The following is a 19552-nucleotide window of genomic DNA, read 5'->3' as shown; positions in this document are numbered from 1 at the left end:
GTCAAGTGTTCTACATTGTTTCTATTTCTTTCTGGGTGTTCATCTTGGGGAAATTCATGCACACATTTCTCTAAGTGTATCATGCTTTAACAAAGGGGTCCCCAACCCCTAGGCCATGGACCGGTACTGATCTGTGACCTGTTAGGAACCTGGCCGTATGGCAGGAGGTGAGCAGCAGGCAAGCATTACTGCCTGAGCTCTGCCTCCTGTCAGATCAGAGGCAGCATTCGATTTTCGTAGAAGCATGAACCCTGTTGTGAACTGAATATGGGAGGGATCTAGGTTACACACCCCTTATGAAAAACTACTGCCTGATGATCTGTACTGTCTCCCATCATCCCCAGATGAGAGTGTCTAGTTGCAGGAAAACAAGCTCAGGGCCCCCACTGATTTTACATTATGGCAAGTTGTATAATTGCTATATTATAATGTAATAATAATAGAAATAAAGTGCACAATAAATGTAATGCACTTGAGTCATCTCGAAACTACCCTCCTGCCCTGGTCTGTGGAAAAATTGTCTTCTATGAAACCCGTCCCTGGTGCCAAAAAGGTTGAGGACTTTTGCTTTAATGAAAGTTTTTATAAAATATCAGTATTCAATACAGTTTGTATAGTATAGACCCAATTTGGGTAACTGTGTGTAGGTATGCATGTCTGTCACCTTTGTGCCCATATTTGTGTACATAGGCAAAGAATCCACAATGTCAACACTAATTATGGAAAGACAGGTGACTTTTATTTTCTTCTTTATGCTTTTCTATGTCTGAATATTTTTTACGGTGAGTATGTGATTTCTTTTATGGTCAGAAGAAAATGACAGGAAGACTTACTCCCACTTTAAAAACACACAGTGAACCCTAATGCAGACTGTGTTGTAGACAGATATTTATTTATAAGGTTTTCCATCATAGCATTTTGTAAACTATCAAACCCTTCCAATAACACGGGGAGAGGTAGATAAATTTTCACATATTCATGGGATGAACATAGCCACTAAAATCAGTGTGGATTGTTAAGAAAATGTAATGACAGGGGAGATGTATATTAACACTGTTAAATGAAAAAACGTAATACAAACTCTGCAATATAAATCAAATTTTTAAAGTACGAATAAAATAAATATATGAAATATGAATGCAAAAAAAGATATTTATAGTGTCTACTTCTAAATGTAAAATTATAATTTTTAAAAATTGTCTTATACCTTTCTGTATATTCTAAATTATCTAAAATGAGCACATTTTACTTCCGTAATTTTCAGGAATAATTACTTTTTTAAATACTGCAGTTACTTATCCAGAGGTCAAACATTCTCACCAAAACAAAATACTAATTCTAAAATGAAACACAGAAAGTCAGAGACCCTAAGTAGGTGCCTGGGTGCTCACCACAATTGAAGGAGGGCCAGTTACCTAGAGCCTATTGAGTCCACTTAGTGCCACTATTAGCCCCCTATTCATCTAGTTTTCTTGCCATAAATAAATTATAAGTACTGATGGAGACAGGCAGAGGAAAGTAGTTCAAGAGACACAACAGGTAATGTAAACGTGAGAAAGAAGACAGAGAAAAACAGTAATACCAGGCATTGGAATAATCTGGGGGCCTTTAATAGCAGGACATGGAAACCTATAGACCTGAGGCCAGCATGGATTTCAAACAATCCATATCCAGAATGTGATTGAAGTCATTAAAAACTTTTCTACACAGCACTCCTGTGTAGAAAACTTTCAAGTTCTAAAATTTCAGAAAAATGAGCAAAGTTACAAAAGTTAGACCAAAGAGTTTTCACATTACTCTCATGTGCCACATAACAACATTTTGGTCAATGGCAGACCACATATATGACTGTAGTCCCATAAGATGATTATACCATGTTTTTACTGTACGTTTTCTATGTCTAGATATATTTAGATGCACAAATACTTACCACTGTGTTACAACTGCCTACGGTATTCAGTACAGTCACAGGCTGTAGAGTTTTGCAGCCTAGGAGCAATAAGCCATATCATATAGTAGTGCTATGTGGTTAGCTACACTGTATAGGTTTGTGCAAGTATACTCTACAATGTTCACACAATAATGCATTTCTCAGAATGTATCCCCATTGTTAAGTGAGAAATAACTACAGAAAAATATTCATTTTTATTGATCAATGTTATACTACCATATTCACATATAGTAACATATACAAAAATAAAATTTTTTAAAGAATCAAAGTTTAAAATAGCATTTTGTACCCCAAATGGATTGATATGGTTTGGCTGTGTCCCCACCAAAATCTCATCTTGAAATGTAGTTCCCATAATCCCCACGTGTCATGGGAGGTACCCAGTGAGGGGTGATTAGATCATAGTGGTGGTTACCCCCATGCTGCTATTCTCATGATAGTGAGTTCTCACAAGATCTGATGGTTTTATAAGAAGCTTTTCCCCCTTTTGCTTGTCACTTCTCCTTCCTGCCATCATATGAAGGATGTGTTTGCTTCCCCTTCCACCATGATTGTAAATTTCCTGAGGCCTCCCCAGCCATGTGGAACTGTGAGTCGATTAAACCTCTTTCCTTTATAAATCACCCAGTCTCGGGCAGTTCCTTATAGCAGTGTGAGAATGGACTAATACGGTAAATTGGTACCATGGGTGGGATGCTGCTGTAAAAATACCCAAAAATGTGGAAGTGATTTTGGAACTGGGTAACAGGCAGAGGTTGGAATCATTTGGAGGGCTCAGAAGAAGACAGGAAAATGTGAGAAACTTTGCAACTTCCTAAAGACTTGGAGGTCTCAGAAGACAGGAAGATGTGGGAAAGTTTGGAACTTCCTAGAAACTTGTTAAATGGCTTTAACCAAAATGCTGACAGTAATATGCACAATAAAGTCCAGGTTGAGGTGGTCTCAAATGGAGATGGGAATGTGTTGGGAACTAGAGTAAAGGTCATTCTTGCTATACAAAGAGACTGGTGGCATTTTGCCCCTGCCCCAGAAATCTGTGGAACTTTAAACTTGAGAGAGATTATGTAGGGTATCTGGCAGAAGGAATTTCTAAGTGGCAAAGCATTCAAGAGAAAACAAAGCATAAAAGCTTGAAAATTTTGCAGCCTAGCCATGCTATAGAAAAGAAAAACCTATTTTCTGGGCAGAAATTCAAGCCCAATGCAGAAATTTGCATAAGTAACAAGGAGCCAAATGTTAATCGCCAAGACAATGGGGAAAATATCTCTCCAGGGCATGGCAGAGACCTGCATGGCAGCCCCTCCCATCACAGGCCCAGAGGCCTAGGAGGAAAAAACGGTTTCATGGGCTGGGCCCAGGGCCCCCTGATCTATGCAGCCTCGGGACATGGTATCCTGTGTCCCAGCTGCTTCAGCTCCAGCCATGGCTAAAATGAGCCAACATATAGCTTGGGCCATTACTTCAGAGGGTGCAAGTGCCACCCTTGGCAGCTTCCACATGGTGTTGAGCCTGTGGGTGCACGGAAGTCAAGAAGTGAGGTTTGGGAGCCTCCATCTAGATTTCAGAGGATGTATGGAAATGCCTGGATGTCCAGACAGAAGTCTGCCCAGGGGTGGAGACCTCATGAAAAACTTCTGCTAGGGCAGTGGGGAAAGAAAACATGCGGTTGGAGGCCACACACAGAGTCCCCACTGGGGCACTGCCTAGTGAAGCTGTAGAAGAGGGCCAACATCAACCATACCCCAGAATGGTAAATCCATTGACAACTTACACCATGCACTTAGAAAAGCCACAAACAGTCAACACCAGCTGTAAAAGCAGCCAGGAGGGGGTAACCTGCAAAGCCACAGTAGGGGAGCTGCCCAAGGCCATGGAAGCCCACCTCTTGCATTGTAGTGACCTGGATGTGAGACATGGAGTCAAAGGAGATCATCTCAGAGATTTAAAATTTGACTGCCCTGCTGGATTTTGGACTTGCATGGAGCCTGCAAACCCTTCATTTTGGAAAATTTCTCCCAAATGGAACAAGTGTATTTACCTAATGCCTGTACCCCCATTGTATCTAGGAAATAGCTAACTTGCTTTTAATTTTACAGGCTCAGGAGCAGAAGAAAATTGCCTTGTCTCAAATGAGACTTTAGACTTGGACTTTTGGGTTAATGCTGGAATGAGTTTAAACTTTGGGGGACTGTTGGGAAGGCATGACTGTGTTTTGAAATGTAAGGACATGAGCTTTGGGAGGGGCAGGGTAAGAATGATATGGTTTGTCTGTGTCCCCACCCAAATCTCATCTTGAATTGTAGTTCCCATTATCCCCATGTGTCATAGGAGGGATCCAGTGGGAGGTGATTAGATCATGGGGGCAGTTACTCATATGCTACTATTCTCATGATTGTGAGTGAGTTCTCACAAGATCTGATAGTTTTATTAGGGGCCTTTCCCCCTTTTGCTTGGCACTTCTCTTTCCTGCCATCATGTAAAGAAGGACATGTTTGCTTCCCCTCTGTCATGATTGTAAGTTTCCTGAGGCCTCCCTAGCCATCCAGAACTGTGTCAATTAAACCTCTTTCCTTTATAAATTACCCAGTCTCAAACAGCTCTTTATAGCAGCATGAGAATGGGCTAATACATGGATCATCTTGTGAATTTCTTTGGTTCAGCAAGTTACCATTTATATTTGTATTTAATATTCGCAATTTAATGCATCACTTCCCTATTAAAAAGGGAGAGACGATGGAAAGCAGTGATGGAAAGTGGTCCTGGCCAGCTGTTCATCAATACATGCCACCTTATCATTCTCCTGACAGTCTTAGAAGAGAGCAGGACAGACCATATCCCTATTAGATGACTAAATCGAGTAACATTTTGATACATGACAAATCATTTCTTTACATTATGGGCTCCCCATTGCTTTCAAAAAAAAAAAGCATAAGAGGTTATCTTCATAATTCCTAGCCTGACACACTTTTTTGAGCCTTTACTTGTGTCTGCTCATGTTTTCTATAGTTACAAATTTTTCAATTTTTCTCACAGTTAAGTATCTAGGATTTGAGACAAATGAAAGCAATTGTGCAATTATATAAATAGATACAATGTGTGTATATATAGAGTTTGTGTGAGTATATATTATATATAGTGTATAGATAGATAGATAGATAGATAGATAGATAGATAGATAGATAGACAGACAATGCTAATATGTGAGTCCTATGTTCTATAGTAAGAACATTTGAACTGAGAAGTGATTATGGGCAAAGATAAATGATCAATAAGAACTGCATCAGTAACTTACAATAGTGTCTTTCCCAGAAGCAGCTAATATGTAGAAACTCTGGAGGAAAGTCTTCTAGTTAGGAGATATTTTTATTTTAAATCTTACATGAATGACTAAATAATTAATGAACATGATTTACTAACTATTTGCAAAATGGTTTCTATTTTATGTATATTAACCCGGTGTTTCTATAAATGTGAGAGACACTCTGACCAAGCAGTGATGAGGTAAGTTTAAGAAATGCTATATCCCCTCCTTGGAGGGCAGATGGCCTCTTTAAAGAATAAAAGGCTCTCAGAAGCCCTATAGTAAATATGCTTTGCCTACCCTAGAATTTGTTGGAATTTCCCAAATACAGTTGATCATGAAACCCTTTTTCCTTTGCCATCTACTAATATCTTATGGAAGGACGTTTTATGTCCAACTTCAAATAAGGAAATTGACCATTAGAGAAACTGGGTAACATCCCCAATATTTCACAGCTGGCAGGAAGCACAGCTGGAATAGGTACCCAGCCTTCTGACCCACATCCCATGCCTTCCTGTGACAGCTTGTCCCTCTCACCTGCTTTACTATTAATAAAATACCCCAGTGAAAAGAAACCTAGAATCTCTATTTAAAATATATTTTCCTTGCTTTGTGATCTTTCATTTTTCAACTGAAAATGAGTCTGGTCTTGTCAATACTCTAGATTATTAAAGAAAAAACAAGCTATTTATAAAAATAATAGTAACAATAAAGTGCCTGCATGAAAACTGAAAAAAAAAATGAGTGGGTACTTGTTCTGAATATAATTAATTCATTAATTTTTTCTTTCCTTTAAAAACTTGAATTACGAGCTTTCATTGAAATAATAAAATGTGCAAGATAAATTGGAATTTTACTTTATTCCCCAAAACCAATCTTTAAACTATATAATGGCAAAAACGATAAGAAAAATCACTATGCAAATCAGTGGGCTTTTTTCATATATTTCTTACCAAATGGCTAAAATAATATTAACATCTTTGTAGTTCTTGTTAAAAAGAAAAGCAAAACAATTTTAAATACTAGCAAATCTCTTATGGTGTTCCTGTGACATACCAAGTGCTTTATATACACTATCTCATTTAATCCTTAGCATGACCCTGGAAGATACACTCATATTCCCATTTGAAAGATATGAAAATAAAGGTTCTGGGAGTTAGTACAAGGCTTAGGAGCTCGGACTCTGGAGCCAGCGTGCCTCGCGTGAAATCCTTCCTCTCCCTTCTAACAAGGTAAGGGGCCTTGGCAAGTCACTAGGTTTCTCTGTGCCTCAGTGTCTTTATTTGTAAAATGGGGATAGTAATCCAACAAGATAAGTCATCAGGATTAAATCAGCCTCAATAAATGTAGATTCTTCTCATTTCCCCACCTTCTGAATTTGCTATCTTGTAAATGCTTTCTATCTAAAGTCAAAGGCAGTGATATGAGTGACACTTCAGTCCGCTTCAACTAAATCATAGAACAAGCACGCTTACTTGGCACCCAATGCCTGAAGCATATCACTTGTATATGCTGCAGGAAGCTGCAGTGCCCAGAGGCCTCGTTCTAAAACGGAGCTGGGATGCTGTGGACACATCCCTAAAACAGCTGGATTAGCAAGGTTCTAAAACCACCAGCTTCCTAATTGCTTCAAATCCCCCCCGCCCCATATTTTGCAAAGGTGTGGATCAACAGAGCACATGTCTGAAAACATGGTCAATCCAAAAGCAAACATTTCTAACAAGAAAGGAGGGAGAAGCTTGTCTTTGACATGAAAAAGTTTAATGTTCTCATTTGTGAACGTGATAAGAAAGAAACAACAGAACAGCATCAGAAAAACTGAATGCAGCCACAAATAAAATCCACTTCTGCTGAGCAAATATTGATTGAGCATATAGTTGTTCAGGGCCTGGCGGATGCAAAGGAGAGTGGGGCTGGGGTTTTAAGTAGTTTGTCATTGAACTTCCTCAAAAACATGGAAGGCCGAACAACTGTGTTTCCTCCCTGAATCCCTCTAAAGTGACTATAAAAGAATTTTTCGAACAGGAGGAATAAAGTAAGCTTAAATTCACCCTTCTCAGCTCACCGTCATCCTCTCTCTCAGCAAACAACCTCACATCACACTCCATGAGAACCCTGAAGCCATCAGAAAAAAAATCCCCCAGTCACCCCATCTACAATTCTCCCACCCAACATCTGCCTGTGCCCATCCTCCCCTCCCTCCCTCTCTCCCTCCTTCACTCCCTCCCTTCCTTCCTCTCCTCCTATTACAAAACTGAGCTGAGCTTCATTACCTAAGGTCATCCCCTAATTGTATCTCCCCATGCTGGGAGCCACTCCAGGGAACTCAGACAATTCTCCCAGCCCCTGCTTCCTCATCTCCCCCTCCACTGGGTCATCCCATCAGCATACAAACAAGCTGTTTGTCTCCTTCCTCCTTCAGCCACTGTCCCATTTCTCTACACGAAAGCACTGCAAAACTATCTTATACCTTATTTTATTCCAATTCCTCTCCCTCCCTTTCTCTTTTAAACCCACTCCATTCAAGGTTTCCAGCCCACAGTCTTAGCATGGTGAGCAGTGCCATCCCTGTGCTAAATCCAGCAACCAATGCCCTCCTTACCTGACACAGCATGTGAATGGCTCCAGCTGGATGCATTTGCCTTCCTCTACTTCTGTAACATGACACTGGGAGTTCCCTGCCTCACTGACCACTTCTTTCTCTGTCACCTTTGCAGGTTTCTCCTCCCCACCCCCTAGACAGCAGTCTTGCGCCTCTTCACTCCTCTATCCACATCCACCCTTTGGGGCTCTCATCTAGTCCCGTGGCTTCAAATGCCTTTCCTATGTTCAAAACTTCCACATTTATGTCTCTACCATCGACCCCTCCCCTAAGCTCCAAACTCATAGCCAACTGCTTCTTTTGACAGCTTCACTCAGATGTCAGACAGACATCACGCACTTAATGTGTCCAAACCTGAACCCCTGATCTTCCCCCACAAAACTTGTTCCTCCACAGCCTTTCCATCAAACTGATGACAACACCATCCTTCCAGGTGCCGAGGTCAACAATGTTGATGTCATCTTCAAATTCTCCCTCTTTCTCATACTCACAGCCAGTTGTTCAGGAAACCCCAGTGGCTCTACCTTTAACGTAGACACAGAATCCACCACTTCCCAGGACTCCACTGTCCCACCTCGGTTCAGCCATGCCCTCTCTTGCCTGGATTATTTTGATCACTTCCTAACCACTCTGCTTGCTTCCACTCCTGCTCCACTGAGCAGCCAGCAGGACTGTGCTAAAGCCCAAATCCCATCCTGTCCCCGCTCTGCTCAAGAACCTGCCAAAGGCTCCCCCATTCCTCCCATAGTCAAAGACCAAGTCCCTACAACGCCCTGCAAGACCCTATCCCACCTGGGCCGCCTGGCTGGCCTCATCTCCTACTTCTCTCACCTCGCTCCTCTGTGCCCCTCGTGGGCCTCCTCACTGTGCCTTGATGGGCACCGCCCTCACATCAGGGCCTCTGCACTGGCTGCCCCTTCTGTCCCAACTGCGCTTCCTCCCAATGTTCCCAAGGCTTGCTCTGTCTCCTCCTCTGAATGTTGCTCAGATTCACCTTCATAACGAGGCTAAGACCCCCACATTGGAACTCCACCTTCACAGCCCTCCTAGTCCATATTGACTGCTTGCTCTATTTTCTGATCACATCAATCTATATTCTAACATACAATTGTCTTTCTTTTTTTCTTTTTCCTCCTTTCTCCCTTCCTTCCACAAATAACTGAGATCAGAAGGAAGGAAAGAATGGAATGAGGGAGAAAGGGGAAAATGGGACAGGACAGAGATGTCAACACATTTTGGGGTAGAAAGTAGACGAAGGAGTGAAGAATGAGGAGCTATGCAGACGAAGAGCCTGCAGAATGCTATAGTGAAAAGGACGGAGCCAGTTCACTTGATCAGTCCCCAGAAAGGCTCAGAAGTAAGCACTTCAAGTACTTCTGAAGCATTCACTGTTTACAGAATAGTTCAATCACTCGATCACCTCCCACTCCCAACAGTCCAGTGACAACACTGCCCTGCAGCCCTTCCATGCTGCATAATACAGGAGGTTTCTCTCTGGAAATAAAATGAATGAGAGTGACCACAAGCTGGGGGACACAGGCAGAGCAGGGGGCAGGGGTGAGAGGGCTTGCTCCCTCCACCATCATCCCCTTCCCCACAGCAGCCATGGGCATGTAGACTCCTCCACCTTCCAGGGACTGGAGGCATCTTCCTTGGAAAAACTTCCACATGGAAGGGACTCACTAAATAATCAGAAAAACAATGGATGTTTACATGATCCATGCTGAGGGGAAACAATCTTAGAATAATTTCAAATTCTCAAGGATGAGAGGATTTTATACACTATTAAAGCTGGGAGGGTATAGTGAGTGTCCCATATCTCAGACGTCTTAATAGAAAAGCAGTAAACTAGACAAGGGAGCAACGCCTGAAGAATTCTGAGGGAAAATTATCTTCAACCTAGATTTGAAAGAAGCCAATATTTATCAAGTATGAAAGTAGAATAAGAAAATCCAAGCATACAATAACTCAAAACTTACCTCCCATGTATCCTCTCTCAGGAAACTCCTGAAGGATAACGGGAAGTTCCTGGATTATTAATACAAAGTGAGTGGCTAGGGCAACAGCGGGGCACTATGGATAGATCAAGCTAGAAAACAAGTGGAAGGCTCCTTAGGAAGGGGGAGATGGAACTGATGGGTTATCTGCTGCCCTGCATTGTGTGGAGGTGCTACTGATAGGCACTTTACAGCAATGGTTGAGTGTTTGGGGAAGAATTTTAAACTGTTGAGTAAAAGCAAAAGAAAATTTTCAAAAAATAAATGTACAAGAAAGGGGACATAATCTCAGTATACTAGTTGGCTCAGCAGTGAAAAACAGTTCAATAATCACTTAGATGCAAACGTAGAATACTAGCTCAACCTAAAACTGAGTTATGATTTTAGGATAGGGGAAGGATACAGGAAAGAGCAGGAACTCATCATGACACAGACAATGGTATGTGTTCACCAAATCCAGTTTCCTTCCTCACTGGACACACAGCTAAATGTCCAGATCCTCAGCAAATAGTCTGGCATCTTGTGGTTGAGTTCTGAACAAGGGAAAGTGGACAGAAGTGATGATGTGCCACCCCTTGGCCACAATATCTCTCACATTTAATCTTCTGTTCGCTCTTCCTGTTCCAGAGAAAACTTGGAGGTCATGTGTTGAAGATGGTGGCATCAAAGGATGGCAAGAGGCTGACTCCCTGAATGTGTGGAGAAAACTTTATACCCTCCCCCTCAATGACCTACACTGAAAGAGAAAGAAAACTTTATTGTGATAAGCTACCATTATGGGAAGGTCGTTCATTATAGCAGCTAGCATGACTTATCCTGACTAATATACTCAACCACTTATAATAGGGAGACAATGAAAAATCTGAAATTGACAAATCAAGAAATAGATGTTGAAGCAAATTATTTAGAAATATATATGCATGTGTATGTGTATATATATGTATGTATAGACACACACACACATACACACATATGAAACATGTAAAAGAGTTCAAAGTGGTGCATTGGAGAAGTGGAACTGGAAAAATAGAGTGGGATGAGGTAGTTGACTACTTAAATGTATGGATGAATAAACTTTGGAAGGTCATCCTTACTCACACTAAGGAACGTTTTTCTTTATAAGCCTAATGGCAACACTTAACTTTCAATTATATATTGCATCATTTAAATAAAAATATAAATTATTGATTTAAAAGAGACTTATAGGCTTCTAGGAAATGCAAATATGAGCATAGATAATTATAGAACACATAATATAAATACCCAAAGTGAAGCATGATGTTGTATTATGAGTGAACCACAGAAGAAGTTCTTCAAACAGATCAAACACATTTGAGTACAATAAAAGTTGCATTCAATTTGCTTCCATTGTTCCATGGTAGATTTTGGGTATGACGGCTCATAAAGAATAGACATCACAGGAACGTTTTCTTTCCTTCCTTTCTTCCTTTCTTTGACTTTTTTTCATTTCTTTTCTGTCTTTTTTTTTTTTTTTTTGAGGGATATAAGAGGAAGATGTTTTAAATAGTAGATGGAAGAAGGCCAAAAATCAGAGCTCTGCTAGCACATCCTCTGCCTTTGTGCAAATTTTTTAAAGCATCCTTCCTCGAGATACTTTCATCCATTGGAAAATGTCTTTAATATATTTATCTTGTTAGGCTAAGACCCTTTGCTGACATCTGGTGGATATTCAAGTGCAAATATTCATACCTGCAAGGTGACTTGCCCTCTTGAGATGTGCGATTTATTTCACGCACAACTCACGTTTTAAGCATCATCATTCCTAAAATGTCTGTTGACAGCTGTGGCCTTGTAGATCTTAGCCTCTCAATTTATTGTCTTGCTAGCTCTTTTCTTGCACCTTCTCCTTCTTCTCCTTTTCTTTCTCTTTAGCCTTCCTGTTTAAGAGTGCCTCTCCTCTCAAAACAATTATCCCCTTCATTTGCAGAGCAAACGCCACAGTTTCAACAGACACCTAAATCCTAAGAGCTTCACGTTCTACCCAGGGCTCTATCCAAAAATTAAGACATAATTGCAGAGCCCGTTGTTAATAAAATAAACTACTTTCCACCTCAATCTAAATATAAGCCACAATTCGGCATGCCTTTTAGTGTAAGGCCTACACCCCACAACAGGTGAGTGGTACCCTGAGGGGTGCTCAAAAGAGAATCTCGCCCTGAGACTTGTGGCTCCACCACGAGCACCCCACCTGGAATGAACTCTGCCTGCTTGGAGCTGATATTTGCCATGCCCATTAAGATTATGTTCAAGCCCTTGACTCAACCAGGTGCCAGAAAATCATGGGGTGTGCTTTCATTGTCCCTTCTCTAGGGAACCTGGGCTTCTTTTGCTGATGGTTGTTCAGAGCCCCTGATTCAGCTGAGTTGATTAAAAGGGAAGCCTTACCTACTTTTCCTCTGCCCTTTCCTGCTCTGATTTACTCAAAAGATTGCCTGATACACATCTGGAAAAGGAAAAGGAAAAGGAAAAAAAAAAAAAACACTTCAATACTTTATTCTCTTTGCGCCTCTTTCCTCTTTTGCCCTTTGTGGGAAATTGAACAAACCAGCCTATGATTTGAGAATATGATCCCCTTTGCCTACATGCGTGGTTCAGTACACCAATTCTCTGGATTACTTTCTAAAACCCATAAGCCTGGGCTGGATTAAAAGATTTATCTTCAATGAATCCCTTTCTTTCCATCCACCTCCCCTAACACTACTAGAGGGAAATGAGGTGCTTTCAAGCAGGCAACCCGCTGTCAATGACTAGCCTCTGAATCATTTTGATTCTTACACATGCTAAACTATAAGACAAAATCACTCTAGGAAACATTGTTTTTAAACCAAATGCAGTATAAATTCAAATGTCTTTAGCCAGTTTCATCATATTCTATTGAGTTTGAGTCCTGGGAAAATTTTAACGAATTGTGATAATTTAATCCAGAAAGAAGCTAAAGAAGGCAAGAATGTGTTAAAATACAAAAGGATTATTAAAAGGGTCATGCCATAATTTATATCCAATAAAATTAGCTTAACCTACAATTATATAACATTTAGTTGTGAAAGATTTTAAACGTATGGATGAATAAACTTTGGAAGGTCATCCTCACTCACACTAAGGAATGTTTTTACTTTGTTGCAAGCCTACTAGAGGTAGGAGAATGAAGATATAGCCTGCTGATCTCCCTAGAGCCAAAAGATTCTACACTACTCATTCAACAAGTACTAATTGGGCTTCCCTGTTTGTCAGACACCCATGAGATATTAAGAGTACTAATATCAACTAGAATCCTTGCCCCTAAGGAACTCACCATCTGCCAGTGAAATCTACATTGTCCAATGCATTTCTGCTGTAGCTCAGTTTATCCAATAGGTAAGGGAAAGTCAGTCCCTTAAGCTAAATTCCTGCTGATCTGAGATTCTCTCAGACTCACCTGCCAATTTGAGTGGCATTAGATTTAACCCAAATCACTGAACACCAGAAATCTATCCCCTCCCTGAGAAGACCCATTGGCTCTCTGTTAACCAGCCAGAGTGAAAGGAAAGAGTAATTTTTTAAGTGTCCTAGAAGTACCTGCAATTACATTATACACTAGGGATGATTTAGGAATAATGTAGAGAAGAAATTCCAACCTCACACTGGAAAATGCAATGCTGATCTCTCACTTCTGCAGCTTCAGTCGAGACTATGTGTGACTATTCAGGAACACAAGATTTGTAAGAAATCAGAGCTTCTGATTCTGAAAATCCAGACTGCACACATTAAAATGTAGAAATCCATCCTATATTATCTGTTCTCCTTTGTCCTCTTAGAATTAAAAGTATATTATTAATATCATAATTAATTAATGATAATTTTTTAGAATCTGTACCAGTCAGGGTTTCAGCAGGAAAGAGACAACACACTCAGGATAATTCAAGAAATATAAGTAAAAGAATCCTCTAAAATTGCATGGGGAAACCACAAGAAATTTTGCGGTCCCTGGGGCTAGTGTCATTGACACTAGACACTGGGGACTCACAGGTAGACAGAAAGGAGTGCTTATGACCAGAGGGAGAAAGTTATGTGAGAGGCATTGTGATCTGTCAGAGGGCACAGTGGTCCAACACAAGCCTGCAGGGAGACCAGGAGAAAACACACCCCAGCCTCATTCCCCTCCCTCCTTCCTATTGGCTAAGGCCAAGTGAAAGTGAGAGGACATGAAAGCCCATGTCCCCTCACTTGGTTCAGCCATTGTCCCTGGGTAAAGAGAAGGGTAGAGTAGAGGTGGGAGTGCAAAGAAAACATTCAGCCCAGAGCCCGAGGCTCAAGACCAACATCCACTTCCCTAGGGTCCCCCAAACGACTTCAAAATGAACTCAGTAGACCCAGGATAATTAGAAAACAGATGTAGCCAATTCTTAGTCCAAATTGGACCATCCTCCTGACCTACCCAGCTGCTGTGCTCTTTTGTCCTAGCCCTGTATCATCAGATGCCAATTGACATCCTTAATAAATCATCTAATAAGATAAAGATATGGGTAACAATTTAGTAAATGCAATTAAGATGTAGCATCAGAAGTATGATTCATGAATGGGAACTGGAGCATCAATAAACATTCAAAATCATCCACTACTCTTTAAATATTGCTTGCTTGCTTTTCTTCTCATTGTTGTATATTTTAGGTATAAAATTCCTATGTATTATATACATACATACAGAAGATACTCTATAACAATAGGACAAGACTTGCCATTAGAGATCACCAACTGAATACAAATAATTACTTTTTCTTTCTACCAAATCCCAGTGAAAAAAAGAAATACATATTATGAAAATAAATTCATAGCAATTTCCATCAGCCAGGGTGTGCCACCAGAAGACCAGATAATGATCCATGTGGAGATAAAGCAGAGGGGAGTGACTGATGCCAAACTCAACAGACTCACGGAACCCATCAACCCTAACTCAACAGGGATATCCAAAACTTGTGAGGCTCGTCCTTCAGAACCTCTAAGTAATCCCACATCAGCAACAAGGGCCTGGAGAAGGAGCCTTTAGGGTGTTACATGCTGACAATTGGCTTTGATTTCTAAAATTGCTCTTCTGATGTGGCAGTAACCTGAGGTGGTTGCTGGGGGCCACCAAAGCTGACTTTCATAATAGACAGGTGGGGCCCTTGTAACCCAGAAGACTACCAGCACACCTGCCTCACCATGTCCCTGGCCAGGAGAAGAAGCTCACCGTGACAGCTGAGGGCTCTGGGACCCCACTAGGGACACTTTGGAGGGAGACATGGGCTCCAGGTTCGCAAACTGCTGACCTGAGAAAGTGTCCCAAACCAGGGAGTGTAGCAGCAGGAGCTGAGGGTGGAGTTAAACAACCGTAACATTCAACTTTCTAGCTTCCTAGGAAGGAAGTTCCTGGTAGCAGGAACATGGTTTTTGTTACATTATTTCTACTCCTTGAATGCTTAAAATACTTTATAATAATTTTTTAAGAATTGTAACAATCTCTTGTAACAGAGAAACATTTATCTGAAGTCTAGTATTTCCTTCAGCTTCACTTCAGCTGCCTTTTCCAATGATTTCAAATAATATTAAATTCCATAAATTTTGTTTTTTAAAAGCTCTGTATGGTATAATCCTCTTCTTTTGAAATTATTTCTGTATGGATGTGTGTGCTGAAATGTGTCTATTTTAATGTTCAGAAAATATTAACACAGGAGTTTTTCAGGATAATTAGGTTTAGCGTGGTTTGTTGCCTTCTTTTTGTACCTTAAAAAAACCATGTTGGCTAGGCACAGTGGCTCACTCCTGTAATCCCAGCACTGTGGGAGGCCAAGGTGGGCAGATCACCTGAAGTCAGGCACTCGAGACAAGCCTGGCCAACATGGCAAAACTCCTCTTCTACTAAAAATACAAAAGTTAGCTGGGTGTGGTGGCACACACCTGTAATCCTAGCGACTTGGGAGGCTGAGGCAGGAGAATCACTTGAACCCAGGAGGAGGAGGTTGCAGTGAGCCAAGATCATTCCATTGCATTCCAGCCTGGGCAACAGAGCAAGACCCTATCTCAAAAAAATTAGTTTTTTGTAATGAGCATGTAGCATCTGTAGAAAACAATATTAAATCTATGGGGCTGAAATCCTGGGGCCCTGGACCACTTTCCCTTGAGCATAACACAGAAGGAAGGAGTGTTCTCCCATTGCTCCGTGGAATAATCAAGGCTGGTTAGACATCTGCAAGTGTGACAGAGCACTGTCTTCTAAGAGAGGCTGAAGAACCAGCAGCACTGCCAGGGCATCGGCAACTCCCGCCCTGAGCCCAGCCTCTCATTCTCCTGACCACAGTCACAGAGACAAGCATGTCATCATCAAGACTGAGCCTGCAGAGAATCCAGCTCTCAGGAACCCAAGGCAGCCAGTTAAGCACAAAGCTATGGTGGTGAAGGCATGAGCTGTAGCCCTGAATGTCAGAATGCTGGGGCCCTGGGTCACTCTGCCTTGGAGCACATTACAATACCCTTTAAAGACTGAATGGACTGCCAAAGGAACCATATCGTTCCTACTGCGTGAGAGCAGATCTGGGGTGCAGCCACAACTGTTTAATCCCATGCTTCTGGGCCTGCCAATCCTCTGTTACACCAGCCAGTCAAGGCTGCCACATCAAACATCGTAACAACTAGCATCAAGCCCCAGGCCACCAGAGGAACACTGGAGTATCTGACCCACTAGCAAATGTGACTCTTAGAAAACTAGGGGACAGGGGATATGATGGGGGATTATGAGAAAATCAGGGTAGAAGTGGCCTCAGGAAAAGACTGGTCTCCCTGCCACACTAGGTTAGGACTCAGACTCATTATAATAAAGGTATCAAGGCACAAGTGACCTAATCTATTCTTCCAAACTGTTTTCATCTTTTATCTCTCTTGTATGCTACTTTTTTCTCCTCCATCCCCTCATTAGAAGGAAGAAAGGAAGGATTATATGTTCGTGTGTGTGTGCGCATGTGTGTGTGTGTTCGTGTAAAGGAAGAATTGCACATATATTTATAGCTATGTATCTTTGTATACATTCCTACACATTTTTATCTATTTATGTGTCTCTGATTTGCTAACTCAGCCCTTATTCAATTTCTTCATAATGCATATCCCATCAGAAATTATTTCCCTTTTCTAACAATTGCTTTCTTCTCCCTTCATCCCATAGTGGATTATAATCTCCATGAGGGCAGGAAGCTAGGCTACACTGGAGTGGGAGCAAACACATGCCAGGGAGCTCTGGAGAAGAACAGCCATGTCCCAGGCAACAAGATACTGGGCCTTGAGTCACTGAAAATGAGGGAGGGGGCTGTGAGACCCTAAAAGAAAACGAGGACACCCAAAGTGGCTACATATTCATTGAAAGGGTGAATGGGTACGAAATCGGCCAGAATCGAAAAGGACCCACAAGGAAATCTACCTGTCTCTCCCTGAGACTCTGTAATCTTAGGCCTGTTCACACAAGAATCTGAGAAACAAATTCACACCAGCTGTGGTGGCTTTGCAATATGTCCACTTGGCTTGGCTGGACCACACATCCCAGGATTCCCTTCCTTCCATATTTCCGGTTAGGGTGGGCAACAAGTGACACACTTATGGAGCTTTGGAAGGTCAAAAGATGGCCAGGCGCGGTGGCTCAAGCCTGTAATCCCAGCACTTTGGGAGGCTGAGGCGGGCGGATCACGAGGTCAGGAGATCGAGACCATCCTGGCTAACACGATAAAACCCCGTCTCTACTAAAAATACAAAAAATTAGCCGGGCGTGTTGGCGGGCGCCTATAGTCCCAGCTACTCGGGAGACTGAGGCAGGAGAATGGTGTGAACTCGGGAGGCGGAGCTTGCAGTGAGCCGAGATCGCGCCACTGCACTCCAGCCTGGGGGACAGAGCAAGACTCTGTCTCAAAAAAAAAAAAAAAAAGGAAGGCCAAAAGAAGCAGCCGCCATGTGGCAGCTCCCATGCCTCTCACTCACCTGCTGGGTAACCTCTATGGCCTGCAACTGCTCCATCTGTCTCTGGACCCTCCTTCAGCTTCTCTGACTCCTGGGCCGTGGGTGTGTGTTTAGCTTCAAGACGAAGGGCCAAAGGGCCCATGCCGCTAAGATCAAAGGCAAAAGAAACTAACACAGGCTCTTGTCTGTCCTTGTGGGCTCCCACTTCTACTGGGAGGTTCCAGCTTGTCATTGGTCTCCCCCACTACACAGTCATCTTTCCTAACCAACCACCTGCTGGACTCAAAGCCCCAGCATCAGAAGCAAAGACAGCAACCGTACAGAGCCTGATTAAACAGCAGCCACCACTGCATAAGGGCAAATCTGGTAACAAATTATGTGCATGTATATGTCCTAGTTTTCCTGTTTCTCTGGTTGAACCTTTCTTTTCTGCATTTGTCTCAGACTTAAGCAAATGCCTGATAGTGGCTTGGTTAGAAGATTCACAAAATGCCCCAAGTGTCACTAAAGCTTATGAAAATGGGCTTTGTTTACGTTCTTATAAAACAAGAGGTTTTTTGGTTTTTTTTGGTTTTGAGACAGTCTTGCTCTGTTGCCCAGGCTGGAGTGCAATGACGTGATTTCAGCTCACTGTAGCCTCCGCCTCCCATATTCAAACGATTCTCCTGCCTCAGCCTCCTGAGTAGCTAGGATTACAGGCATGCACCAGCACACCCGGGTAATTTTTGTATTGTTAGTAGAGACGGGGTTTCACCATGTTGGCCAGGCTGGTCTCAAACTCCTGACCTCAGGTAATCTGCCCGCCTTGACCTCCCAAAGTGCTGGGATTACAGGTGTGAGCCACCCTGCCTGGCCAAAACAAGAGTTTCTGATAAACCGCAGTACATCCAGACAATGGATTATTATTCAGTGCTAAAAAGAAATGAGCTATCAAGTCATTAAAAGATATGAAGGAAACTTAAATGCATATTACTAAATGAAAGAAGCCAATATGAGAAAGCTACATACTCTATAATTCCAACCATATGACATTATGCAAACAGCAAAATTATGCACTCGGTAAAAATGTTCAGTAGCTCCCAGGGGTGAGGGGAAGAGGAGGGATGAATAGGCAGAGGACAGGATTCTCAGGGCGGTGAAAGCACTCTGTGTGATACTAATCATATAGGAGTCCGGCAGGGAAATGCTGGGTAGAGAAGGGTGGGTTACTGGCGAGGGTTCCACCCTGGGGCCTGTGCCCACGGACCTAGGTGAGGGCAGGCATTTCTGTTTTCACGCCCGAACGTTAATGTTTTCTAAGACCACTCTGGCCCACCACGCCCTCATCCTGTGCCTGTAAAAACCCCGAGATCCTAGCGGGCACGCACACAAGCGGCTGGACATCGAGAGGCACACGCCGGCAGAAGAACACACCCACAGGCATGGGAAGACGCCACTGGCGGAATGACGTGGGCACCAAGGGGAATTTGGCGGGGGAGGTCGGAGGACAGTCCAGCCGCTGAGCGCCTGACTCCAGGGAAAAACCACCTTCCCACTCCATCCTCCTTCTGGCTCCCCATCCATCTGCTGAGAGCTACCTCCACCATTCAATAAAACCTTGCACCCATTCTCCAAGCCCACCTGGGGTATGATTTTTTCCGGTCCACCAAGGCAAGAACCCTGGGATACAGAAAGCCTTCTGTCCTTGCAATAAGGCAGAGGGTCTAATTGGGCTGATTAACACAAGC

This window comes from Symphalangus syndactylus, chromosome 3, assembly GCF_028878055.3.
Source record: "Symphalangus syndactylus isolate Jambi chromosome 3, NHGRI_mSymSyn1-v2.1_pri, whole genome shotgun sequence".
NCBI classification, from domain to species: Eukaryota; Metazoa; Chordata; class Mammalia; order Primates; family Hylobatidae; genus Symphalangus; species Symphalangus syndactylus.
This window is presented reverse-complemented; position numbering follows the sequence as displayed.